General features: G+C 44.4%; 1 protein-coding gene across 2 annotated transcripts in view; it reads right to left on the reverse strand.

Moving 5' to 3' along the window:
• PALD1 (phosphatase domain containing paladin 1) overlaps window positions 1-27,412 on the reverse strand; it is a 323,151-nt gene that overhangs the window by 264,952 nt on the left and 30,787 nt on the right. Inside the window, exon 1 of one of the 2 annotated variants that reach the window (XM_040439041.1) lies at window positions 1,152-1,438. The exons of the other annotated variant lie outside the window; for it this stretch is intronic. The gene's annotated coding sequence lies outside the window, so the exon portion shown is untranslated. Of the gene's footprint in view, window positions 1-1,151; window positions 1,439-27,412 lie in introns of those variants that run through there. 2 annotated transcript variants of the gene reach the window in all.

Consider the following 27,412-nt stretch of genomic DNA (forward strand, 5'->3'; position numbering starts at 1 on the left):
AATAACCCGAACCCGAACTTTGGACGCCGAACTTAAAACAGAAGTTCGCTCAACACTATCCGTGAGCGACCTGCCATTCACTTGCAGATATTTAGTCGCAATGCACAGGATCTAAGGCTCTTTTATCGAGGCATAGTCCTGTAGTCTATGTAATTAGGTTAATAATCCTCAAAAAATAAATTATACATTTTTGTTTGAAAATAGGAAACAACGAGAAACAAGAGTAAAAGAAAACCACTTTTCTAATAGACAGTGCCTGGAAATATGAGACGGCACAGAGCGACGATATGATTCCTTTCTACATGTACAGATGGCGTGCATAACAGTAAACACATGTGCTCGGGACCGGATAAAAGCTGGTCCTGTAGGTCACACTGCACACGGGGTATCAGACTGGGAGGACCTTGCCCACACTTCATGGACTACAGCTGTGAGCCAACGGTTGGAGAATTAAGATATTCATATAGAAGCACGTGGATAACTGCTGTGAAAAGCTTGACAAGACGCAATGGAGAAGATTCATCAAAACTGGTGCAAAAGGCAACTGGCTTAGTTGCCCATAGCAACCATTCAGATTCCACCCTTCTTTTTTCAGAGCAAATGAAAAGGTGGAATCTGATTGGTTGCTATGGGCAACTAAACCAGTTTTCCTATGCACCAGTTTTGATAAATTCCCCTGACAAGTTGAAAGTGTCAGAACATAGGCATCAAACTAGTTTTGTGCCAATGCCATAAGTACATATCTCCATATATCTGACATTCTGGAGTTACATAGCGACATGTGTCGCACCATGCGGTCTATGATAACAGGGTCTTGTGCGTCTTGCTCCCAAAAATATCAGTATCCAACGATGTTGGGTTCCCTGTGATTGTCACAGTCGCGGCACGTTGCAGTGCGACACCGTTGATGGTCATTCGATGCCGCGCCGCCCCAGTCCAATACACAAGCCAGCGCCCCGAATCACCCGCCGAGCCGGTTTAATACCTAAAGACATTACACGTCTCACATATAAAATTTTTAATCCACTTGAGAGAGGACACCAACTCTAGGGATCTACCGAGTTAAAAGATGACGCAGACGGCTAATCTTATATTTCGTGTCCACGTTACTCTAGAAATCAAACAAATAAGTGAAGAGATTTCAGCAATACCTGATATCCAGCTGCCCAGCTGTTCATTCAACTTCCTCCCCGCTCTGCAAACAAGGCTTAAATGAGAGGTAAAAACCAGGAAATGGAAATAAAATCTTCCTTTATCTCAAAGGATTTCAAAGCCCCTCATGCCTGATCCAAGCAGCACCTCCTCACCAGTCCCTAGTATCTCCCAAGTTTCCTTCAAAGGAGTAACTGGGGGCTGGGCAGGGAGGCAGAAGTGTTTCCCCTGCTCAGGGCTGAGCACACTGAATTGGAGAGAGGCTCTGCTGAAGCAGTGTATTTCCCTTCATAATAGCCTTGACTGTCTGTGTGCTGGAGGATGTGGGTGGGGGAGGGCTTCCAGAGAAGAAGGCCTGTTCCATCCGAGAGCGCTCGCCAATCATAAGGCATGGCACTCCTGGCAGTGAAAGCTGCACACACAAGCAGGGAAGACATGAGATGCTACCTACACAGCAGCACTCGCAGACTGTTACCGTCCTCTATAGCTGCACCTGATACACAAACGTATTTTCATTCCTTTTCCGTTCCGTTTAAAAAATTAAATAACGGAAGGTACTCTGTGTGCATTCCGTTTCCGTATTTCCGTATTTCTGTTCTGCAAAAAAATAGAACATGTCCTATTAGGATAGTACTGTTCTATTAGGGACCAGCTGTTACATTCCGCAAAATACGGAATGCACAAGGACGTCATCCGTATTTTTTGCAGATCCGTTTTTTTTTTTTTGCGGACTGCAAAATACATACGGTTGTGTGCAAGAGGCCTCATTCTGAGCCTAGTCATTTCTGCTAAGGTGTGGGTAAGGGTACTTTCACACTTGCGGCAGAGGATTCCGGCAGGCAATCCTGACGCAAACGGATGGCATTTGTCAGACGGATCCGCATCCAAATGCATTGCAAAACGGGATTCGTCTCTCCGGTGTTATCTGCAAAAACGGATCCGGTATTTATTCCTTTTTGCATCTTTAAAGGTCTGCGCATGCGCAGACCGGAAATCCGGATCCGTTTTGCCGGAACACTTAATGCTGGATCCAGCACTAATACATTTCAATGGAAATGAATGCCGGCATTCCGGCAAGTGTTCAGGATTTTTGGCAGGAGAGAAAACTGCAGCATGCTGCGGTATTTTCTCCGGCCAAAAAACGTAAGAGGGACTGAACTGATGCATCCTGAACGGATTGCTCTCCATTCAGAATGCATTAGGACAGAACTCATTTGCATACAGTTTTTAGACCCACATAGGGCACATTTTGTGTTTGCATCTGTTTTAAGTCGCTGTTTTCAGACTGTCTACTTTTATTAGTCGCATTTACTACTGAAATTGTGCCTGTTTTGGAGGCTTTTGCACCTCGTTAGACTATTTTGAAGTTTTAGACTAATTCAGGAGTTGTCTAATTTTTGTAACTTTTTTTCCGATCCATTTATGTAGGTGCGCCTTTTTTACGCATGAATTAGGCACAAAAATAGTCAAACGGTACTTTCACACTTGCGTTGTTGGATTCTGGCAGGCAGTTCCATCGCCAGATCCGGATCCGTGTCACAATTACATTGCAATACCAGATCCGTCTCTCCGGTTGTCATCCGGAAAAACGGATCCAGTATTAATCTTTTTCACATTTTTAAAAGGCCTGACCGCAAAACCAGATCCGTTTTTCCAGAACACTTGGGGCTGGATCCGGCATTAATGCATTTCAATGGAAAATAATGCCGGATCCGGCATTCCGGCAAGTGTTCCGGAATTTTGGACTGAGAAAATACCGCAACATGCTGCTGTATTTTCTCCGTCCAAAAACCGTCCAGTGACTGAACTGAAGACATCCCGATGCATACTGAACAAATTGCTCTCCATTCAGAATGCATTAGGATAAAACTGAATTATTTTTCCGGTATTGAGCTCCTGTGACGGAACTAAATACCGGAAAAGTTTAACGTAAGTGTGAAAGTACCCTAAGTTTTACTCCACTCCAGGGCTAGCTTATTTATATTCAACAGTGGTAATGTGCTAATTTTTAGATTAAAAGTCACACTTTCAGGTCAACATGCGATATTTTTTCCTCCGCACAGCTGCGACTATTCTTCAGGCGTAAATAAATTAGACCAGTCTAAGTCTAATATGAACCTGTCTAACTAAGGGCTCATTCAGATGGCCGTATGCTGTCTTCAAAAATGCAGATCCGTTTTTTTGTGGATTAGATGCAGACCCATTAACTACAGGGCCCTTTTCTTCAATTCTATGGCTCCGTAAAACAAATAAAACATGTCCTATACTTGTCAGTGAAAATCAGGACATGGTCCCACTAGGGTTGCCACCCGGTTGGTATCTTACCAGCAAGGCTGGTATTTTAGTGGCCCTGCCGTTGCCGGTAATGTTTTTCCTAACAGGACTGCTACTAAGGCCTCCTGAACACGACCGTAGGTGTCCCGTTTGCGAATCCCCAACAATACACGGGCACCGTTCCGTGTGCTTTCGTGGGGTTTCATCCCGTACTTCCTTTCTGCAAAAAGATAGAACATGTCCTATCTTTTTGCGGAACGGCCTGATCGGGGACCCATTAAAGTGAATGGTTCCGCGATCTGCTTCCCTATGGTCGCACGCATTTTGAGGGCCGCAGCACAGCAACGGGGCGCACACGTTCGTGTGCAGGAGGCCTAATGAGCACTTCCATTGCGGAGTGCTCATTAGTGCAGCCTTTACCTCCTTCCCCCCCCTTCCTTGTGTTAATAAAAAAAATCACTTACCTCCTCCATTTGCTCGCGCTGCTGACTGGAGGACAGGATCTGCGAGACGGCATCACGCTAGAGCAAATTGAGGAGGTGAGTGCTTTCTTTTTGCAGAAACAGAGAAGGGGGCACTAATAGGGGGCATTATTCTAACTGGGGGAACTAATGGGGCATTTGTGTAACTGGGGGCACTAATGGGGGGCATTATTATAACTGGGGGCATTATTCTTGCAGGGGGCACTAAGGGGGGACATTATTCTTCCTGGGGGGCACTAATGGGATCATTATTCTTCCTGGGGTCACTAATGGGGGCACTAATAGGGGGCATTAATATTATTGGGAGCCACAGTATGATAGCGACTTAACACCCCATGTTAAGCCACGCCCCACAACCACACACCCTTTGGGGTGTGGCTTAATCTGGTCGGTATTTTTTGTTGGGAAAGTTGGCAACCCTAGGCCCCACTGAAGTGTATGGGTCCGCAAAAAATGCGGAATGCAATCAGTTTTTTTTTGTGGACACGCTGAACTGTCCGCAAAAAAACTGATCCGCATTTTTGCGAACAGCATACGGCCATATGAATGAACCCTAAAAAAGAACCACCAGAGGTCAAACTAAGGCCTCAAGCACATGACTGTAGCCTACACGGATACCGGCCGAGTGCGTTACTCATTTTGCGGAATGGAACGTCCTAGCCTCTATAGAACAGTCCTATGGTCGTGTGTATGAGCCCTAATAACAATACGCCTAGTCGAATTCATTAACTGCTGTGAAACTTTTAATGAATACTAGGCAAAAGATTGACAGTGGAATCAAATACGCCAGTCTACTTTTACGTCTAAAAACAGGAGAGCTTGTAAATGTGCCCCTTCGGCTACATGCCCACGACCATGCAATGTTTTGCGGTCCACAAATTGTGCATTCTGCAATATGTGGAACAGAACGGGCAGCCCTTAATAGAAATGTCTATTCTTGTCTGCAAAACGGACAACAATAGGACATGTTCTATTTTTTCTTGTGGGGCCATGGAACGGAGCACAGGATGTGGACAGAACACGGAGTGCTGTCCGCATCTTTTGTGGCCCCATTAAAGTAAATGGGTTCGTGTCCGAGCTGCAAAAAATGTGGCTCAGATGCGGAAGCAAACAACGGTGCTTCTGACAAATGCATTGAAATACCGAATCTGTCTCTCTGGTGTCATCCGGCAAAGCGGATCCGGTATTTTTTCCCCCCACAGATTTAAAGGTCTGCGCATGCACGGACCAGAAGAACGGATCCGTCAATGCAGCAATTTTAATGTCCTAATACATTTCAATGGAAATTAATGCAGGATCCGGCATTCCGGCAAGTGTTCAGGATTTTTGGCCGGAGAGAAAAGTGCAGCATGCTGCGGTATTTTCTCCGGCCAAAAAACGTAAGAGGGACTGAACTGATGCATCCTGAACGGATTGCTCTCCATTCAGAATGCATTAGGATAAAACTAATCAGGTATTGAGCCCTTAGGATGGAATTCAATACCGGAAAAGAACCCTAAAGGGGTTGTCTCACTTCAGCATATGGCACTTTTTCCTATAGTGTGTACGTATGGCCACTGATGCTGAATAGCAGAGTGGTCATAACCATGGAAACAAGCAGTGTATAATGTGCTGGAAAAATGAATCCAGACAGCAAAGGAAGCAATATGGAGAATCACAATACATTAGTAAGTGCCTTGTATTAACTTTCTCTATATGATAAATGTCATTGGCTGAAGTCAGACAATCCCTTTAAGGCTACATGCACACGACCGTGCATGAGGCCTAAGTCAAATTGACTTTGTATGAAAACTAATTCCTAACATATAACACATGTATAGGTTTTTCTTTTTGTTTCAACCTATTTTTTGGGGTATTAAAAAGTTTTAAACACGCTGTACATTCAAAAATAGAAAACAACACATCCAAGGATTGACTGTATCTGTTTTGAGGTCCGCAAACCATGGATCCACAAAATATGGATACCATCCATGTGCATGCCGCAATGTTCAAGCTCCATTCACTAAAACTTCCTTAGATCATGTGAAAAGTTTCATGTAATTGAATTTGTGATAACTGAAAATTGCATGTTTTTTTTGCCAGCAGTGTAAGGGTATGTTCAGACATGCAGAAAACGGCGCCGAATCTGTGCTAACGCTACCTCTCATCGTTTTCAATGGGAGGCCACACAAGAGTTCATGTGGCCAAGGAATTTTGTCGCTCAGTTACCGCACACACCATTCAATGATACTAAACCCAGAGCGGGTCTGCATGAAAACCCACTGCAGAAAGCGCAGCACAGCTGTTTTTTGTCAAAAGAAATGTGATTGATTGATTTTGTCGTGGACAAAATCCTGAAGATTATCTACTGAAAGACCTCACTATTTCTACGGTACTCAAGAAGGAAGGAAAATATAAGAAGGTCATAGAAGCTGTTTAGACTTTACTGCAGTGAGGGTAATACTGTTAAGACACCCTTCATACTTGGCCTTTCATATTTTAAAAAAACCTGTACGTCTCAGTGGAAAACTACAGGCACAATTGCAAAAGTGAGATTGCCAGCCATCGACTGTGCAGGAAGAGACTTGAGGAAGATAGAGAGTAAAGAGCACAATAATGTCCATATTTTCTCAAATCCATACAAAACCATCTGTGGAGATTCACACTCTATATTGTGGGAACTGTGTTTTTGCTATCGTTGGATGTACTACAACTCCTATTTTGCACTTCATAGACACTTGTTCTGCCACATCTGGCCTAGTTACTGACTAATGTATGTACGCCAGCCATTGCACTCTACACGTCCTGCCTTGGCTTGCAACCATACAAACACATAACATCATGAGCATCCCCAACTACCATCAGGCAGCAGCCCTAGAACTCGGGTTGGCTTAGAGGGAAGAAAGGTTAAGCCCTTCTTTCACTGCACGGCCCTAGGAGGAATGGTGTTAGGAAAGCCACTGTGATTAACTGTAAACGCCTGAGCCATTACCATTCCCATCCTTCACTCCGGATCCGCCTGGGCTCGCTGCAGACATAAAGATGTTTTTTTTTTGTACATTTGCATACATTTAGGCTAGGGGCCCAAGATGGTAATGACATTATTTTTATTTTTTTTGCTTAGCACAAATCATATGAAATCACCCTCTATAGGATTATATTGTATGCAACAGTTATGGGCAAACTTCGAATAGGATTCCTGTGACCTGAAAGCCTTACTCTGACCAGTTCAGGAGAAAGGTTAGAGTCAAATGGAAAAATTCCTTCTTTGCCCCTAGGGAGATGTCACATAATGATGATTTATATGAAATGCACAGAGAGCTCCCACTAGTAGTGTTGGGTGCGAATATTCGAATCGCGAATTTTAATCGTGAATATCGCCACTTCGAGAATTCTCGAAGATTTAGAATATAGTGCTATTTATTCGTATTCTCGAATATTTTAGATTTTCTTTTCATCAGTAGCCTCCCTTCTTGCTTGTGGGCCAATGAGAAGACTGCAATATCTTTGTCTGAGCTTAGCAACATTCCTAGCAACCAATAGGAAAGTTGCCTACCCACAGGACTGGTGCAAGGATTTTTGCCACCCTAGGCAAAAGCTAATTTTGCTGCCCCCCTTGACTCCACCTATTGACCATGCCCTTTGACCCGCCCCTTTTTTGTCGCCCACCTATTTATACAGACTGTACCCTTCATTGTGGTAAGGCCACGTTTTCTCCCTCCAGCTACATACCATGTCATCCACAGTTCCCCATAAGTGTCATCTACGCAGTGTTTCCCAACCAGTGTGCCTCCAGCTGTTGCAAAACTACCAAAGGCTGCTGGGAGTTTGCAACAGCTGGAGGCACACTGGTTGGGAAACACTGATCTACAGATCCCCAGAAGTGTCATCCACAGATCCCCCAGAAGTGTCATCCACAGATCCCCCAGAAGTGTCATCCACAGATCCCCCAGAAGTGTCATCCACAGATCCCCCAGAAGTGTCATCCACAGATCCCCACAAGTGTCATCCACAGATCCCCACAAGTGTCATCCAAAGATCCCCACAAGTGTCATCCACAGATCCCCACAAGTGTCATCCACAGATCCCCACAAGTGTCATCCACAGATCCCCACAAGTGTCATCCACAGATCCCCACAAGTGTCATCCACAGATCCCCACAAGTGTCATCCACAGATCCCCACAAGTGTCATCCACAGATCCCCTCCTCGCCCAGCGCCGCCTCCTAGCTAATTTATTTACTTCACTTGCCTCTGTGTAATCTCGCACAGGCGCACTGGCAGAGGCATCATCGAACGAGGTGCGCTGGAAGACGGCGCATGCGCACTTTGCTCGACGATGCCTCTGCCAGTGCGCCTGTGCGAGATTACACAGAGGCAAGTGAAGTGAATAAATTAGCTAGAAGCCGGTGCCGCGGGTAGGGGGCCGGCGTCTCCAGCAAGAGTGCGCTCTATGCGGTGGCGTACCTTGCTTATGGGTAGTGACGGCCCTGCCTACCCAGCAGCCATTTTCTGGAATTTTATGGAGTTCTGAGAGAGACAGCAATGTCATTGCTGTGCTCTGTGCTTTACTGTTTAATTACATTAGTTAGTTAGTTAGTTAGTTAGTTAGCTCATATATTTAATACAGATAGTTAGTGGGAGATAGTCAGTGTAGGTTAGATAGTAATATCGTGTAGCTGATCCATACATACATGCTATATACATAGTGCTGTGATGTCACAAGATCACCACAATCCTTAGCACACCAATCAGTAATATGTAGTCAGACCTGCTAAAATGTGTAGCAACAGTAACCCACGCCTGTATTGCGAGCGCAATACGTGCATATTACATGGTCGATTTTCGCAATCAAGAAAATAATCGTGAATTCTCGAATTTGCGAATATATGACGAATATTCGCCCAAATATTCACGAAATATCGCGAATTTGAATATTGCGTCTGCCGCTCATCACTACCCACTAGTGCTGGTTGCAGACAAAGAGAATTTTATCTTTTAAATGAGTATTCCAGCTTTTAGACGGTGATGACCTATCCTCCAGATAGGTCATCAATATCAGATTGGTGGAAGTCCTCTGTTTTTGGCTAATCTGGAAGATAGATCAATGTCTAATAGATGGAATACGCCTTTAACAGACTGGTTGTATGAAGGGAAGTAGGGGATTTGCATTTGTTTCAGAATAGCAGAGCTACAACCCCTGCAAATAATTTTTTACTTAAACCCAAAATATAGGTACTTTCTTGTAATACAGCATCACATTTAACCCCTTCACCATCTTATTCCAGATAATAACATCAATATTATATAGCATGTATTAACCACTAAACAGTGCTACACCATCAATGTCTAATTGCTGGGTGTTCAAACAAAAAAATTCCCTCTCACTTTCCAGAATGGGCTGTGATGCCAGGTGAGGTATAGAGAGCTTTTTGGTTTTCTCTTGACCAGATGATGTGCAGAGAACTTAAATACCATGATGCATGAAGTTGGGCGGGTATTCTTTAAGGGAACATGCTCACGACCTAGTACTGCATCATTACAGAAAGCTCAGGTGATTGATTTAAAGCTGCTTGTAGGATACATTTGCAAGCATAATGTGCAATTAAAGGGGTTTTCCAGGAGTACAATACTGATGGGCTATCCTCAAATTGGTGAGGGTCAGACTCTCTTAGCTTACCAAGCACAGTGCCATACATTGTATAGTGGCTGTGCTTGGTATTGCAGTCCAGGCCCATTCACTTGAATGTGACAGAGCCATACATAGGCAATGTGACATCACTGGCCTAGGATGAGGCCGCAGTGCTTAACTGAGTGCCGCAGCCTCTTCAAACAGATGATTGGACGAGGTGCCAGGAATTGGACACCCACTGATCAGATATTGATGATCCCTTTAAGCGACCATTCACACGTCCATAGTGTATTGCAGATTCGGCCGACACCCCCATAGAACTGCCTATCCTTGTCCGCAATTGCGGACAAGAATAGAACATGTTCTATTTTTTTCGGGGCCCGCGCTCCGGAAATGCAGATGCGGACAGCACACTGTGTGCTGTCTGCATCTCTTCCGTCCCCATAGAGAATGAACGGGTCCGTATTCGTTCCGCAACGTTGCGGAATGGATCCGGACCAATTCTACGGACGTGTGAATGGACCCTAAAGCGGGAATCAACCTGCAACGATATGAAGTTGCAACACAGATTCTGCATGGCTTCTCTCTTACTTAGGCCTCATGCACCGTAGTTTCAGTCTGCATCCGATGTGCATTTAAATGCGGATTAGATGCGGACCCATTCACTTCCATGGGGCCAAAAAAGATGTGGACAGTACCCCGTATGTCCATTCCCTTGCTCCGTGAAAAAAAAACAAAAAAAAAAACCAAAAAAAAAAACCATATCCTCTTCTTGTCCATTTTGCGGCATTTGGAACATGCTTCAGGACCTGCTGTTTTGCAGATGCTGTTTTGCAGATGCGCAATTTCCTGATCGCAAAAACGGATACGGTCATGCGCTGAGGTCTAACAGACAGATTGCTTGCAGTTTATAAAGACTTTAATATTAGTTTATTATTATGATTATTATAATTATTATGTACCGGTATATGAAATGTAATTCCTACTTGTTTCTTACATATATGTTATGTGTTTTCTGGGGCTAAAATAACAATCCCAAGATGGGAGTCTAACCTATCAGTTATGGCTGGATTGGCTGACTATCTTATGTGTATGGGTGTCCTGACTCTTCCCTAATGGCCAATATCAAGAGTAAAGAGGGTTAGGTCCAATATATTATCTGCCAGTGTCTGGCAGTGGCTTATTCCTCTCTCCCAGCTGAAAACGTATGCAATGCCAAGTGTACATGTATATAAAAGAATCGAGAAGAATAGATGTCAGCCGAACAAGCATTAAAGCTGTTTGTGCACCTTTATAATAGGCCATCAATTTAATCTGCAAAATTTAGAATAGTGGTAACTATAATTGACTACTAGTAACGTAATGTAAAGTAATTAAAGTGGTTCAACATTCATGACCTCTCTTAATGAGCCAGAGTGGGGGAAGTGCTTACAAAGAGCAGCTCTCTCTCTTCTGTGTCCAGCTTGTCCATGTGTTACATGACTGACCATTTATATAAACGGCCATTATGTAATACTGCATTCCACCTGCAAGGAAATGTTTAGCCAGATGCAATTTCTGCATCTTCTAAAGCTGGCCATACATATTAGATATTTGTTGGACAAACTCACTATTTTCAGTAGGACTGGCCGACCAGCTGTGTATGGGCTAGTAGATGTTGAGGTTAGTAAGGATCAGGAAGTTGGATGTCAACTACCCAATAATTGTTCTTGGGGAGACCAGATGCCAACAAAGGTGTCTAGCTAGAAGTGGCCTTCTCCTCTTTCCCTGTTCAGCATGGATGAGTGTAGGGGTGTCAGTGGAGATAGCTGTTGGATGAACAAGCATTGGCCGACAGCTATCTAATGTGTATAGCCAGCTTGACAGCTAATTGCCAGAGGTTAAGGAAGCCAGACCTATGTCAATAAGATGATCACCGGGCCAGTTTTTATGTAAAAAAAAGCAGATGAGTCAAGCCCTCTAATTCATTTCAAAGTACTGTAACGGGAAGCCGGCGACGTGCTTCCTCCTTGCGGCACTGCCGGCATCCCGCATTTGTGCAGGAGCGAGGAAGCGGCCTGCGTCCTTGTCTCCATGGGGACCAGGGGGCGGGGAGGACCCTCAGAACGGCCGGCATCCTCCTAGCTGAAAGAGGAGATGAGGACGCAGGCCGCTTCCTCGCTCCTGTACAAATGCGGGATGCGGGCAGATGGTTTGGGCTGGACTTGGGTCACATGACGCTGGCCACGTCATGTGACCCACTTGTTCTGCTATTTAAACAGGCAGCCTGCTGGCCACAGGTTGCCTGTGAATGGTCTGGCTACCCTCACCAGCATTTTCGTATTGTGCCTTTTGTGTGTTTTGGACCTTGGTTGTTTTTGACCTCGACCTTGTGACCTCCCTGGAATTGACTTGAGCTCTTGGCTTCAGACTCCGGATTGTCTTTTGACTTCGTTATCGGATTGCTCCCTGTGTACCTGCGTGACCTCCTGGCTTTGACTTTGGCTTGTCTGACTCTGTTACGGTACTTCTGTTATCTTTTAAGGCCCCTGCACATATCTAAGCGAGGGACTTCCGCCAAGTTGTACGCTGACGGTTAGGACGGGCCGTGCAAGTAGGCAGGGACAGAGGTGGGGTGGAGTTTAGGGCTGCACTTAGCCCTACCCCCTAGCGTGACTAGTACCATCTTGTTTACAGTTGAAGAAGTAAATTTGACCAGTATTTAAGGCAGGCATCCTCAAACTGCGGCCCTCCAGCTGTTGTAAAACTACAACTCCCACAATGTCCTGCTGTAGGCTGATACCTATAGGCTGTTCGGGCATGCTGGGAGTTGTAGTTTTGCAACAGCTAGAGGGCCGCAGTTTGAGGATGCCTGATTTAAGGGCTAAAAAGACGAGATTCACCGTCAAAAGATGACGCCTGTAATGACAAAGTAATGACAAAGACATGGCAGGATATGAGCATCAGACAAACACTGCTGCTTCAATACCCCAGTGTACAATTACTATTGTGTCAAAAGAAGGTGAACACTACAAACTTCCTACCCTCTGCACTAAAAATATTTGTCTAGCCATGTAAGGTCACAAAAAGCCTAACGTTACGAAAGCCGCTTTCCTTTAAAATAGAAACACAAAGAAAAACACATAAACTAAGGCCTCATGCACATGCTGGTAATTTTGGTCCACGTCCAATTCCATGTTATCCGTGTGCAGTCTGCATCCGTATGCCCATTCTGAAAATTATAAAACATGTCCAATTTTTGTCAATTTTGAGGACAAGAATAGGCAGTTCTAGTGAGAAAATTGTGATATGTATGTACACAGTGATATCCGTATTTTGCGGATCTGAGGTCTGGGAACCGGATAAGATACAGTTGTGTGAATAAGCCCTAACACTGCAAATTGCCTCAATTGTGGTTATCATTCATTTTTATACCATGGCTGCAACCAATATTTCCTTTCTCTTGGTGTTGCTTTAAGTATGGATAAACTCAACAATAAACATCTGGAAAGAGAGTGGGGTACTCCGAGTCCACCTGAAGAAATTATTTTGGGGGAGGGATGGCAGCAGGGGGGGTAACTACCATAGCGGCAGACCATGCAACTGCTATGGGGCCCAGGGCAAGAGGGGGCCCATTGTTAGTTGGGATTATCTCCTCTTCTACTGGAGGTGAAAACCTGGTCAGGACTCTACCCTCTAAAGGCACAACTTTTAGCAAATGAGGCAGTGGAAAAATGACCCAAGGGTCATTAAAAAGGGTTTTGGCAGAAACCCTTCTGTCCTGTGTGGGGGGGCCTGGTTTGATCCTTGCTATGGCGCCCTTACTTCTCTGTGTACGCCACTGGATGGTAGTCCAATCAAATTTCAATGGTTCAACAACCATTTTCATATATCAATTCTACAGGTGAATATAACATAATTTGGAAATGTATCCTAGAGAATAATGCCTCTTTTACCCTCTAGCAGCTCGCTTCTTTCCCCGCCTTCCTTCGGCTTCCATAGATAACTGTAACTGATAAAGTTGAGTCATTTACAGTGATTCTACCATTAACTGCTAATCTGTGCTGCTAGGGGAAGATCTGAGATGAAACAGTCTCCTTCACCCACTGGCTGCTGACCGTGTACTTCCAGGCTGTATGCCAGGCTACTGCAGAGGATGGAATCTTTCTAGGATCACTATGCTGAGACCTGGCTGAGCATGCCCATCCAGCAGCACTCAGCTCATTAGATGGACATGCACATTGCTATACATTTTGGACATCAGGGAGTGCCATACTCAGTGAGCAAATGTCCTAACCCTGCACTGGCTTAATTGTCAATGGCAAACAGTGTTCATTTTATGATCCCTACAAAATAATGTGTTATCTAATGGTTGGACAACCCTTAAGGAATAAATAATTGAAATGCAACAATAGGAAAATACAAAGTAAGATTGTAAAGACCTTTACACTCCCATCATGACTTAATATATATAATAGGGGGGGGGGGGGATATTTATCATCGTAGGTGTATTTGAAGTTAGTTTTAAGATTGGAGCTGCTACGCTCATTTGCACCAAATTTATGAAAGTCGTCCAATTGCAATGCTGTTGTGCCTATTTCAGTAAAAGTACATCTGGGGGGGAAGGGGTTACCTGGCTGTGAATTTTTTTTAAAAGTCGCACTACTGGCAAAATCTGACCAACTTTCCCCTTACTTGGCATGATAAGGCGCCACAATACTGGCGTAGCAGATTTGACAAATGTCCCCCATGTACTGACATCGAGCACAGTAAGCAATACAATGGAGTTCTTCTGGGTTTAGCTTTACTCCCACCTAATGGCAAAGACTGAAATTGCAATAAATAACAACTGACTAACATCGTACCATGACACTTGTCACTTTATTGTCTCTATTGTAATGCAGTCCCTGAACACTGATGTAAGGAACAGAGGCTGCAGAACCAGATCTTTATAGGTTTACAAAATATCCATCTCATCCATGTAGAAGGGACATTTTCATAGATCACTACTGGAGTACATGGAAGTATCTGGAGCAAGGTGTTAACATATATGCCTGCTCACTGTACCAAAAGACCAGCAACGTAACGGGGAGGTGCATGAAATCAGTCTTCAGCATGTCAGAAGTAAAAAGGTTTGGACTAATTGTCTTCACTATTTTTCCATTGTGGATCTCCCATAGCAAGTTGATTGCAGCATCATCTGGGGGCCCATCAGTTTCATTCACATTTGATGGCAATGGTCCAGAAGAGGTGGGAGATGGGTATTTTACAAAGGAGTCCAGTGCAGTTAAAATGCACAGACCGCTATATGGAATAAACGCATCTAATTGCAAGCTACACTTTTCTTACACAGTAAAAAAAAGTCTTACCAGTGTCCACCTGCCCAGCGGATGTCATAAGGGCAATCTTTTGACTATCAGTTCTAAAGAGGTCTATGGGCCCATTCTCCATACACACCGGACATATCTCCAGACACATACCCTAATGTGCACACCAAACGCTGTATGAACATTAGTGTTGAGCGCAAATATTCAAATCGCGAATATCGCCACTTCGAGAATTTGCGAATATTTAAAATATAGGGCTATATATTCATATTCGCGAATAGTGTTGAATATTCTAATTGCGAATTTATCGTGAATATATTACATTGCCGATTTTGGCAATCAAGTAAACAATGACTGGAGATCACGAATTCTCGAATTTGCTAATTTATGGCGAAAATTCGGCGAATTCAAATATTGCCTATGCCGCTCATCACTAATGAACATAGCCTGAGCTCTGTACTATAATACAAGCTGCGACATCGGATCAGTACAATACAAGTAAAAAATAAGGTAGTTCATATGTATATTAAAATCTCCAAAGCTACTAAAACATAAAAGCCAATTTTTGTATACATCAAGAGGGACTTCGGACAGCAAAATCCTTAGGAAATCTCTCTCTCCATAAACCTAATTTCTCCTTTCCGCAACTTCCTCCCATCCATCCATTTCCTGTCCATTTCACAATTTTCTAACAACATCCTCCTAGTGAAACCTGTTGTCATCCGAAAGCATGAAGAATGTGAGAAGACAGAGAGACAAATGGAGCACCCATGACCTAGACACCAAGCAATACATACAACACTCAGGCTTCTTGTAAATATAGAGGTAAGGTATCTGGCAGAAGAACTGCCTGCCAGAGGTCACCGTATCCAGCTTAGCTGGATAGGACCATGCATCGCCAGACCCCTTTGACTATTATAGGATCAAGTGGGGATTTGGACAGTTTCTGACACGAGCGCCGGGTTTCAGGCAAACAAAAGGTGGTACTCATGCAGGAAATGGATTCCGCGGTGAATGCAGCGGTATCCGGCTATCCTTATTGTAGATTGGAAACTAGCCTCACCAAGCAATACATACAACATCCATAGAGATTCGGCTACTTTGTCGCCTCTAATATTTTGATATTAGTTTGTAATTAGTCCTAACTGTAAAATAAAGCAAGACAAAAACAAACCTACAGTATAATGATATATACAAATATACCGTATACCGAAAGTCAGCCCTGCTTATTGTGAGTGCAGAGTCGGCGGCTGATGATGGGCAATGTTTGTCTTATTGACCATGTCCTTATAGTATCCTATCCTACAGTGCATTGTACCCAACCAACAGAAATTTGGTATTTGGAAAATTAGTTGGATACAAAAGAATGTATTTTCTCAAAATATGGGCAGTATTTGACCAAGGTGCTCTCCTTATGTAGGAACATGGAGATATGTAATCCATGATAGCCATATGACTGTGATAGCACACCATTGCCCACTGACCTGACTGCTGGCCACTATGACCCTTATAATCATAAAATGTGAGACTCCTGACAACAGCATCTGAAGAATGGTGAAGACCTGCCAAAGGATATAGCAAACTAATATTTGCTTTTTAGGATTAGTAAAATAATGTATCTGCAACTTACCTGACCAGACATGAATATTTGCTTCTCCCATTTCAAGGATGCCCAGTCCCCTATCATTCTCTACTTCCTGCAGCAGATTTTACATCCCAACATAAGGACGTGTGATTACTGCAGCCCATTACTGTCTGCTAACCCTGGCTGCAGTGGTTACATGTCCCTGTGTCTCGACAAGAACCGTGAGGGACCAGTTGTGACGGGAGCATCTTTAAGAAGCTAAACCCCAAATGCATAAGGACATGTTGGTGTTTAAGTGGCTGCAATCCTAGTGACAGATGATCTTTCATTATGACTGTAAGACCTTTATTCTCTTGCATAGCCAGTGCATTAAAGGGGTTATCCCATCTTTTAAAGTCTGCCTAATTGTGTAGTTTTTGACACCGGTATCAACTTACCCAATAGAAGTTATTAGAGATTCGTCCTCCCTTCTTATATATTTGACCTTCTTTTGTAGCCTTGTTTACTGCCGGGCATTATAGGTTACGGCCACTCCAGCGACATCGGAGCATTGGCCGCGCTTGCGCGCTATCCTCTTCTTTTTTTTTTACGCAGCCCGACCTGACTCTCGGGCTTGTTCGTCCTGTGTTTTTTTTTGCAGAGAACTCTCTGCGCCTGCGCGCTTGTTAGTTCTCCTGCGCTTGTAGCTGTGGCGGCTGAGCGAATGATTTCCTGCTCACACGGGAGCGCGCACGCCAAACAAGGAGGCGGGGTCAGTAGATCTGCAGACCGCTGATCCTGCTGTCAGTCAATAGAAATGTAAACGCCCCCTGACTGAGCAGTTTCTCGAACATGAGAGAGCAGCCACGGCATGGAAATGAGAAGGTGGGATAACTCCTTTAAGTGATCCCCTCCATTCTGTGGTACAGAAGATGTTTTGGCAAAAAAAAGTGATGCAGATATTGTTCCATTGCCATATGATTGAGAATGAATGCGCCCAAGTTTTATCAGTTATGACAAACCAAAATGACCATTTGTCTATGTTTTACATTGCAACATATCATTCATACATACACCATGACATAAAGCAGATAAAAATATGGTCTAGACTTCCTTCTGACTACTGCACTTTAAAGAGTATCTGTCAGTGTGATCAGCCCTAGTAAGCCAGACATACTCCCTGGTAGGATTGATCATGCTGAGTGTAACAGTATTTCTGTTCTGCCCCAGCACAGGGAGATTCATTTCAGATCACGTCTATTTCATTTCTAATGCATTCTGCTGCAATTCTCGTATTTCTGTAGTGATTAGTTAGGCAATAGCACCATCTAGCGGTCTTAAAAATGTACTACACTTTGTTATTCTGTTAATAAAGATTATTGTATTTGTGGGTGGTGCAAGGTATTGTGGGAGTGTAATGCATTCTGGGAAAGAGAAGCCCAGTCTCAGTCTACAGTCATCAAGGACACACCAGCAGATCTCAATAGCAATAAACAAAATGTAGAAGCAGCACCACTCGGTCCTTGTTGATATATCCAAATAGATGCAACAGCCGCACCGATGGCCTTGGATCCAACTGCCAGAATAGGTAGAAAAATGTAGACGGTATCAGCAGCATCTCACATCATTGACTTTATTTGGACTTCAAAGCAGTAATACAAATGGCAAAGTTTCGGCTGATGCACAGCCTTTGCATTTTTCTACACTAGCAGATCTGTCCTTCTGCATATCTTCTTCTTAAACTCCACCATCCTTTTGCAAGCATATCTGGTGTGGGGTTTTGCTCTGGTAGACAGGCTAACGGACGCAGTATAGAGGCAATCACAAAGTCTTTAACTTAAACAGTTCGGTGTTTTTTCATACATAAGGAAAAACAAAATGACCGTTCACTGTCTTGGTGTTTGCTCACACCATGCAATGTCCATAGAACAAAATCTTCACCTGGTTAGCAGTTTTCCACCCGCAGTCCACAGCAGGCTTTAGGGGCCTGTTTCCCGGCATGCGACTCTCTGCCCTTTAGCACGGCACAAATTCACAGATCCCAAAACACAGAGACTCCCCAGCTTCACTGTCAGATGGAGGATAAACCACACCCAGCTGAGACTGCTGACTGGGTTTTGTATAAGCCCAAAAAGACCTGGCCTGGAGTGTGGGGAGTAGCCACCTACCGACTCTTACCTCACCGAGGCCAGGAATCTCGGTGACACATACCTTCCATCAATGATGGCCCCTTGCGCCTTTCTACACTGGTAAGACTTCTACCTTTGTTTCAGGGACATTATGTATGCAGTGCTGTTTAGCTAGGTGTAAGTGTTACTTAGGGAAAGAGGTTGTGACTGTTAGATGCTAGACATGCATTCCTACGTATACGCAGCCATTTTAGACATGTGCCCAGTGTTAATGTAATGTCATAATACATGCTGTTCTATGCTTTCTGCTGATACATGTTATGCTTTATACTTATACAAGTTTTTGTATTCTTATAGTTTTACCACACAACTGATTAATGACATCAAATACTCCTGTTTTACCAATAAACAAGTTAGACTACAAAGAACAGTCCTCTTATTTGGAAGACAGGAATGGTTTATACTAAATGTCAGACTGCACACTATGTGAATGTGTATGAATACAAAGAAAATTCTGTTACAACAATCAGGGTTGTTGTTTAAGAGAATGGTGTACTTTTATTTTTATGTTAGTGAGGTTCTTGGGGCACCAAGGGGCTGGCCTACTGTCCCTGCTCTGAAATCTGAACTGTGCATGCACCAACTATACTCTCGCCTGTACATGTGTGAGATTTCAAGGTTAGGATGTCTGACCCTCTCAGTCATTGCAGGAGGGAGATGCTGAAAGGCGCTCTTTAATATTGAAGAATGCCCTATTTATAAATGATTAAAGCAAAGTTAGATGAACCTTACATATTGTCGATCAAAGGAAGATGGAAATGAGGATTGGGCATATTGAAGTTCAACATGTCCGATCCTTTGATTCTCTATAACATAAGCTGTTGCCTGCCAGGGGCATATTCCCTTCTGCACATTAAGATAAACAGGCATGCTGAGCTGATCCAAGCATTGTGTTTCTTTGCTCTCCTTATGTTTTACAGAGCATTTTGGTTTCCACCAAATACTCTAGATTGCTCCCAATCAATATTATACTGATTGCTAGGCATATATTGAAAGGTGGAACTTTGGCAGTGCAATCTGTCTGGTCCTAACTGAAGCCAGGTGCGGGGTCTAAGAATCTTCTGTTCTTAATCAAGAACTGACAAAGAATTCTGGATTTAACAGGACAGACACCCAGTTTGTGGTCCTCAGAGTAGTCACTCTTTGACAGCAAGACATGGAAACAGTAAAGGCACAAGACGATAGTTAGAGAACAGCTGTGGGTCAGAACCAGGTGGTCAGCAAGAGGTAACAAATCTGGGGGGTGAATTGAGGTCAAACTAGAGAGGCAAATAGGTGACAAATCCAAGAGGTGAGAGGCAGAGTCCAAACATGAGAAGCTGGATCAAGCACAGGCAGTCTATAGAAGAATATTGGAGGGCTAGAAGCAAGATCCAATAACAATAATTGATATTCAAGCAACAGTCAAGGGATCCTTGCTTACCGTTAATAGGGTACCGAGATTGATTTGTATCCTGCTAAGGTCAGGGATGTTATATCCAAAAGCTCATTGTGGCTGAGGGATCTGCCAATCTGATTCATATGTCCAGTGTTAAGACCTCTTTACATGGGTCAGCTGGCCAGGCAAGGACAATTGTGAACAGAGGTGACATTTACATGCAGAAATCACCTCCTCATTATGGGGACGAGCAGTTGCTACTGCGATCCTCATATCAATTCATTGTTTACGTAGGACGATTTGTGGCCCTGAAATGACGAATCTGTGTGCTGCATCAGCAAAATTTTTGTAACACCCCGCAGTGGTGTTATCACTCCTATGCCCTGCTACTATCTTTAATGGTCTAACCTAAATGCCATCTTATATATTTTTGTCCAGGTCCTCTACACTGTGCATTCCTAACATGTATGCAACTGTTATATTCATGTAATATGCCTGGTTCACCAGCAGGTGGCAGCAAACCCGGCAGAGCTAACTTAGATAGAATGGAGCTTTCCATTCCATTCTAACCCCCCTCCATAGGGAAGTGGGCTAGCCCTACTTTCTGCAGAAAGGGTGGGGACCAGTTAGTTCGAGTTCTAGTCTTCCCTAGCCAGGGGAAGGGTGTGCAGGGGCACATCTCTGCTGGACGTGCCCACTCCAGCCAGAGCACCTTAAGCTCTGCTGGCAATGGAGGCCAAAGCTTGAAGCCTCAGGAGCCAGGAGGAAAGTTCCCTGGCATAACCTAGAGTCAGACTACAAAGAAGAAGTGCAGCATACAGAAGAAGCTGAGTTATATAGCTAGCTTGTCAGTACAGCAGAGTGAGAGAAAGATATAGCAGAGTTGAGTTTGCCTGCCAGTTTAATGCTAAAGCCTGCTGGAACCAAGACAAAGTCTGAAAACTGTTTAGAGAAACATTTATTCAAGTAAAGCTGCCATTGAACTTCATCTCAAGGTCTGGACTCAAGTTGTTCTTTCAAATCCATCAATTATTCGCCCTATTTATTGCTTCAGAGCCAAAGCCTGGGGTAGAGTTGTATCAAGGTAGGAGCACTGTGACACACATAAAGAGACATTTAGGCCGCACTACACCACTCGGCATTCCTACACCTGGGATGCATTATAGGAGGGCCCTGGGGGAGGCACCCGTTGCAATTTCACCTAATGATTGAGCGTTTGGTTGTTCATCGGGTGGTCTGTGCCACCTTTACATGGGTTCATTATCGGGAATGGGTGTTCGTGTGAAAGAGCCAACATTGGGGCCTTTACTGTGCAACTTTAATTTAAACTCCCACAATGCACTGGAACCATCAGAATTAGCTTTAGATAAGAAAGGAGAAGAAAACAGGATGAAAGTCAAAATCAGTCAAAGGCAAATAAATCAATGTATTTACACAGTAGAAACATTTTAAATGTTGGTCACCGGAACAGAAAACCGTATACTGGGCAATATACTTTTTTGGGGGGTGGCCCACTGTATCAGATGTCTCAGCTTTCCTACACAGTAAAAAAAATACATATAGACATGAGCCGGACGTAGGCCAAAAGGATACATGTTTGGCCTCTCTCAGCTGAATGGGGTCATATGGATAAATTTGATGTATAGGTCAGGAGGATTTCCCATCCTATACACAAAACATAGAGCTCAGATGCAATGCAATGACCAAATGCACATGGGATCCTAGAAATTATCGTGTACCAATTCAAGCCTCTAAGGCCAGGCACACACGAGTGAGTTTAATGCAAGAAACTCGCTACATGTGGCAGTGTGAGTTCCCGTTCTGACCTCCCCTCCTCTGACAGGATCGCACAGCATTATAATTATTTATAATGCTGTGTAACCATTAGACTCCTGAAATCTACTGAATTACGCTGACATAATGTTTTCAGTGTAATTCAATAGATTTTAGGACTCTCTGGGTTAAACAGTCATTGAACCTGCTTGTGTTTTACATGAGTGTCTGTGGTCTGGGAAGTACAGTCCGTGTGAGGACTGCGTTTCCCAGCAATGGATACCCTATAGGAGTGATTGGTGTCTGGAACACATCCTCCACTAACACCTCTGTTACAAAACATGGAGTGCAGAATACAATCTCAAAGCATTTTTTGGACCAACCGCAGCTCGGCTGGTCAGAACTGTGACTGTGGATATAGTGCAGGGATCGGGCAATTGTGATTTTTAGGAAAGATTAAAAATCATTGTTTGCCGGCAGCAGATTGTGCTGTCTAACAGAGATCTGCCGCTAGATAGCATGGGAACGAGCGATGGCATAGCGGTCACTCCTCCCCATGCTGCGGATGAGATAGGTGCAGGTAATAGCAGCGGTCTCCTCCGCTAGCTAGCAGGTGTTTGCCGGGAGGTAACGCTTCCCTACTGACAATCACTTGCAATACAGGCTTAAATGGATCTGATATGGCTTACTCAAAAATGGACATGGGCATTGATAGGCACTGACTCATTTCTCTCTGAGATTTCACGTGCTCATTCTGAAACAAGTATTATAAATAGAGATGAGCGATTTTCAGGTTATGAAATTCGTTCACGCTTCGTTTACTGGCAAAAGGTGAATTGCGTTATGGAATCCGTTACCACGGACCATAACCCAATTCTATGACGGAATGCATAACGGAATGCCTTTAGAGGCATTCTGTTATTCATTCCGTCATAATAGAAGTCTATGACCTGCATAACGGAAACGGGACGCCCCTGCATAACGGAAACGGGACGGATCCGTTTTACAGCCCGTAGACCTCTATTATGACGGAATGAATAACAAAATGCCTCTAAAGCAGGCATCTCAAACTCGCGGCCCTCCAGCTGTTGTAAAACTACAACTCCCACAATGCCCTGCTGTAGGCTGATACCTGTAGGCTGTTCGGGCATGCTGGGAGTTGTAGTTTTGCAACAGCTGGAGGGCCGCGAGTTTGAGATGCCTGCTCTAAAGGCATTCCGTTATGCATTCTGTCATAGAATTGCGTTATGGTCTGTGGAAACGGAATCCATAACGCAATTCACCTTTTACCAGTAAGCGAAGTGTGAACGAATTTCAAAATATGAAATTCGCTCATCTCTAATTTAAACCATACCTGTAATTAATGGATTAGGAAATTCTGATTTAAAAGAAAATGATTTGTCTGGATTGGGATTAACTTCTTACTTCCGGTGCACTGTTTTCAACTTTTCACCACTGACATGAGCATTACAGCTGTACATATCTCACTTCTGACTAGCATAGGACAGATATAGATACATGTGCAGATATGGGGTGGTCACAAGGCCGGTCCTGCGTGCAGTCTTAATGGAGAGATTAATATCGTGCATGGAAAAGACTGCACAAAGAGTATATGGACTGATGATTACAACAGGCAGTTTGTAATAATCACAAATGCTCGAGAAGCTGACAATTACAGATGAGAATACAGTGATCCCTCCAGATACAATATTTTCCACATACAATCGTCTTTTCTGACCCATCGTAAGTTGAAACCAGACTCAACATACAGTGCCTCAGACTCAGATCCAACCAATCAAGGCCACTTCTCTGGTAAAATAGCTGGATTAGTTGCTAGTTAGCAGATATTCCTGACTGTTAGGCCTCCTGCACACGAACGTATTTTTTTGCAGTCCGCAAAAACGGGTCCCGTTTTTCCGTGATCCGTGACCGTTTTTTCGTCCGTGGGTCTTCCTTGATTTTTGGAGGATCCACGGACATGAAAAAAAAGTCGTTTTGGTGTCCGCCTGGCCGTGCGGAGCCAAACGGATCCGTCCTGAATTACAATACAAGTCGATGGGGACGGATCCGTTTGACGTTGACACAATATGGTGCCATTTCAAACGGATCCGTCCCTATTGACTTTCAATGTAAAGTCTGGAGTCCCTTTTATACCATCGGATCGGAGTTTTCTCCAATACGATGGTATATTTTAACTTGAAGCGTCCCCATCACCATGGGAACGCCCCTATGTTAGAATATACTGTCGGATATGAGTTAGATCGTGAAACCTCATTTCCGACAGTATATTCTAACACAGAGGCGTTCCCATGGTGATGGGGACGCTTCTAGTTAGAATATACTACAAACTGTGTACATGATTGCCCCCTGCTGCCTAGCAGCATCCGATCTCTTACAGGGGGCCGTGATCAGCACAATTAACCCCTCAAGTGCCGCACCTGAAGGGGTTAATTGTACTATCATATCCCCCTGTAAGAGATCAGGGCTGCCAGGCAGCAGGGGGCAGACCCCCCCCCCCTCCCCAGTTTGAATATCATTGGTGGCCAGTGCGCCCCCCCCCCCTTCCTCCCTCTATTGTAATAATTCGTTGGTGGCACAGTGTGCGCCCCCCCCCCCCCCCCTTCCTCCCTCTATTGTAATAAATCGTTGGTGGCACAGTGTGCGCCCCCCATCGCCCCCCCCCCTCCCTCTATAGCATTAACAACATTGGTGGCCAGTGTGCGGCCTCCCATCTCCCCCCCCCCCCCCCCCGATCATTGGTGGCAGCGGGTTACTAGCAATAGTACAATAGTAAAAGATTCATACTTACCTGGGAGCTGCGATGTTCGTGTCCGGCCGGGAGCTCCTCCTACTGGTAAGTGACAGTTCATTTAGCAATGCGCCGCACAGACCTGAGGCTGTCACTTACCAGTAGGTGGAGCTCCCGGCCGGACACGAACATCGCAGCAGCCGGTAAGTATGAATCTTCTACTATTGTACTATTGCTATGTAACCATGGCAACCAGGACTGTAGTAGCGTCCTGGTTGCCATGGTTACCGATCGGAGCCCCAGCGATTAAACTGGGACTCCGATCGGAACTCCGCTGCCACCAATGATGATGGGGGGGGGGGGGGGAGGTTGGGAGGCCGCACACTGGCCACCAATGTTGTTAATGCTATAGCGGGAGGGGGGGCCGAAGGGGGGCGCACACTGTGCCACCAACGAATTATTACAATAGAGGGAGGGAGGGGGGGCGCACACTGTGCCACCAACGAATAATTACAATAGAGGGGGGGGGGGGCGCACTGGCCATCAATGATATTCAAACTGGGGAGGGGGGGGGGTCAGTGATCCGTGGCCGTAGGTTAGTTTTTATACAGACGGATCCGAAGATCCGTCTGCATAAAAGCTTTTTCAAAGCAGAGTTTTCACTTCGTGAAAACTCAGAACCGACAGTATATTCTAACACAGAAGCGTTCCCATGGTGATGGGGACGCTTCTAGTTAGAATACACTACAAACTGTGTACAAGACTGCCCCCTGCTGCCTGGCAGCCCTGATCTCTTACAGGGGGATATGATAGTACAATTAACCCTTTCAGGTGCCGCACCTGAAGGGGTTAATTGTGCTGATCACGGCCCCCTGTAAGAGATCGGGTGCTGCCAGGCAGCAGGGGGCAGTCTTGTACACAGTTTGTAGTGTATTCTAACTAGAAGCGTCCCCATCACCATGGGAACGCTTCTGTGTTAGAATATACTGTCGGTTCTGAGTTTTCACGAAGTGAAAACTCAGCTTTGAAAAAGCTTTTATGCAGACGGATCTTCGGATCCGTCTGTATAAAAACTAACCTACGGCCACGGATCATGGACACGGATGCCAATCTTGTGTGCATCCGTGTTCTTTCACGGACCCATTGACTTGAATGGGTCCGTGAACCGTTGGCCGTGAAAAAAATAGGACAGGTCATATTTTTTTCACGGCCATGAAACACGGATCACGGATGCGGCTGCAAAACGGTGCATTTTCCGTTTTTTCCACGGACCCATTGAAAGTCAATGGGTCCGCGAAAAAAAACGGAAAGTGGCACAACGGCCACGGGTGCACACAACGGTCGTGTGCAGGGGGCCTTATGTGTAAGGACTTGTTTTATCTGTCTTAGTTATCTGCTTATTTTTCTTAAATCTTCATTTTCTGTTATCTTGGATGACATTTTGGGGCTTTGGAACCAATTACTCAACTTACAATGGCTTCAACATACAATGGTTCATCCTGGACAAAATTAATATTGTAACTTGAGGGACCACTGTAGTTGTAGTGGACATCACACTCAGGGTGCCTTTCATACACTGCAGATTTTGTTGCACAAATTTATGTCGCTGGAAATCAGTTGCATACATTCATCTGAATGGGTTTCTTTTGGCTGAAAGTACATGGATTTCTGCAAGACCCATTCTTATAAATAGAATCAATTTTCAAATTTCTGCAACTCAATGGGGCATATTTATCGAACTGGTGTAAAGTAGAACTGGCTTAGTTGCCCATAGCAACCAATCAGATTCCACCTTTCATTTTTCACAGCTCCTTTGGAAAATGAAAAATGAAATCTGATTGGTTGCTATGGGCAACTAACCCATTTTACTTTGATAAATCTCCCCCAATGTGCTGTGTTTGAAGGTTCACTCCTAGTCATTTTTATTTCTTTAAATCTGCTATTAGTCATTATGTGTTCTTGGCTATTTGTTTATTTTTATACCCACGCTATAATGGTAAGACGGGCACGTTTTATTCTATACTTATAAAAGGGGGATTAAAAATAATCTGTTCTATCAGATTGATAAAATTCAGCTATGTTGATTTCTATAAAGGATGACTGACAAGTGACAACCAATGGCTTACAATACAGATCCAGCTGTATATAACACATAAAGAACTATATTAGGGGGTGCAATGCAGCATAGTAAACTGCTAATAAATAGCAGGGCACGAGTTAAAAATCCTTTGTATAGACATATAGCTATAGAGGGTGCAGAAGTGGTGGTCAGCCGCATCGGATCGCGGAAGCATTCACTTTAATGGGTCCACGATCCGCCCGTTCCGCAAAAAGATAGGACCTGTTCTATCTTTTTGCGGAACGGAAATACGGGACACAACCCCATGGAAGCACTCCGTAGTGCTTCCGAGGGGTCCCGTTCCGTGCGGCCATTCCGCAATTCCGGATTTGCGGACCCATTGAAGTGAATAGGTCCGCGTCCGTGATGCGGAATGCACACGGAACTGTGGCCGCGTATTGCCACGGATCGCACACGTTCGTGTGAACTAGGCCTAATTCTGGCAATTTCCCTGGAGTGATAGTTTCTCAAGAGAACTGAATACAGTCCCTTGAAGTAGAAGCTCTGGCATGTGCTTCCTACCTTCTCAAAGTTTGGACTCGAATGCCTCCTCCTGGCAGGAAGTAGGACCAGCCCCCTCCAACCAAGAAGGGAGGAAGAAGGTGTTTATCACTGTTCTTGCCAACCATACCTCTTCTGCTGAAGCACATAGCCTAAAGCATAACAAAACAATAGATGTAAAACAATTGCAGATACCCCCAGTTGTCTGGGATAATGCAATAGGTCCCTGGTACTTGTAGGGGCCAAAAGACTCCTCTACCACAGAAGAAGACATCATTATTAAAAATGGTGCATGGTTGGTAGTTGCCCTATTAC

This window comes from Bufo bufo, chromosome 6, assembly GCF_905171765.1.
Source record: "Bufo bufo chromosome 6, aBufBuf1.1, whole genome shotgun sequence".
Taxonomy (NCBI): Eukaryota; Metazoa; Chordata; class Amphibia; order Anura; family Bufonidae; genus Bufo; species Bufo bufo.